This window comes from Otolemur garnettii, unplaced genomic scaffold (assembly GCF_000181295.1).
Source record: "Otolemur garnettii isolate 467f Iridium unplaced genomic scaffold, OtoGar3 scaffold00047, whole genome shotgun sequence".
In the NCBI taxonomy this organism is placed as follows: Eukaryota; Metazoa; Chordata; class Mammalia; order Primates; family Galagidae; genus Otolemur; species Otolemur garnettii.
Window position 1 is genome coordinate 3,522,459 of NW_003852442.1, and position 1,182 is coordinate 3,523,640.

Below are 1,182 nucleotides of genomic sequence, written 5' to 3' on the forward strand. Positions count from 1 at the left end.
GGATGAGATTTCAAGCCCTCATAACTGCTGACATGGGGTAGCATTCAGCCTGCAGCCATTTACAAGAAACCTAAGGATTGTGGGAACAGCATGTGGGTTGAGAGAGGGAGGATGTTTTCATTTTATATATTGTATACATTATATATTTTGGTAGCGTTTGAATTAAAAAATAATTGCACAAATTTCTTTTCTTCTAAAAAAATAATAATTGTATTTTTGAGTCTTCCTGGTAAATTTGTATATCCAGGGTTTTCTAGCTCCCTGGTGTCCTTGAGGTATTTCTGTTTTACAGCACACATACATAAACACACACACTTCAAGAATTAATTTAGGGCGGCACCTGTGGCTCAAGGAACAGGGCTCTGGCCCCATATGCCGGAGGTGAGGGGTTCAAACCTGGCCCTGGCCAAAAAATGAAAAAAAAAAAAAAAAGAATTAATTTAGTGTTTTCAAAGGTCTGAAAATCCCTGAAATGACAGGGCTGGTGTACTCAGCAGTGCTTATATATGTGTTTATACATATTTATGTGTATTTTCTAGGGTGTGCACCGGGTCTCACTCTGTCATCATTGTAGCTCACTGCAGCCTCAAAATGCCTGGGCTCAAGTGATCCTCCTCCCTCAGCCTACCGAGTAGCTGGGCCACAGGCATGTGCCACTACGCTTGGCTACTTCTTCTATTTTTTTGTGGGGACTGGGTCTTACTACATTGTCCAGGCTGGTCTTGAATTCCTAGTCTCAAGCAATAGTCCTGCCTCCAAAGTGCTGGGATTACAGGCGTGCACCAACACACCCAGCCTGCTGGGATGCATTTGACGAGGGATTCTGCTTATGGGGAAGCGAGGGACACCTTCCATGGCATGCTTTGGAGCCATTCTCTAGATTATAGTTAGAGCAGGAAATGTCATTTATGTAATCAAAACACCTTCTGTGGCTCCATGCCTGTGGCTCAAGTGGCTAAGGTGCCAGCCACATACACCTAAGGTGGCAGGTTTGAATCCAGCCCGGACCCGCCAAACAACAATGATGGCTGCAACCAAAAAAAAAATAGCTGGGCGTTGCAGTGGGCACCTGTGGTCCCAGCTACTTGGGAGGCAGAGGCAGGAGACTGGCTTGAGCCCAGGAGTTGGAGGTTGCTGTGAGCTGTGAAGCCATGGCACTCTACCCAGGGGGATAGCTTGAGG

The 1,182-nt window shown here is 45.9% G+C and overlaps 1 protein-coding gene across 1 annotated transcript in view; it reads left to right on the forward strand.

The window, feature by feature from the left end:
• The window catches only part of PKD1L2 (polycystin 1 like 2), a 91,230-nt gene that overhangs the window by 1,909 nt on the left and 88,139 nt on the right, over positions 1–1,182 (forward strand). The window lies entirely within an intron of this gene.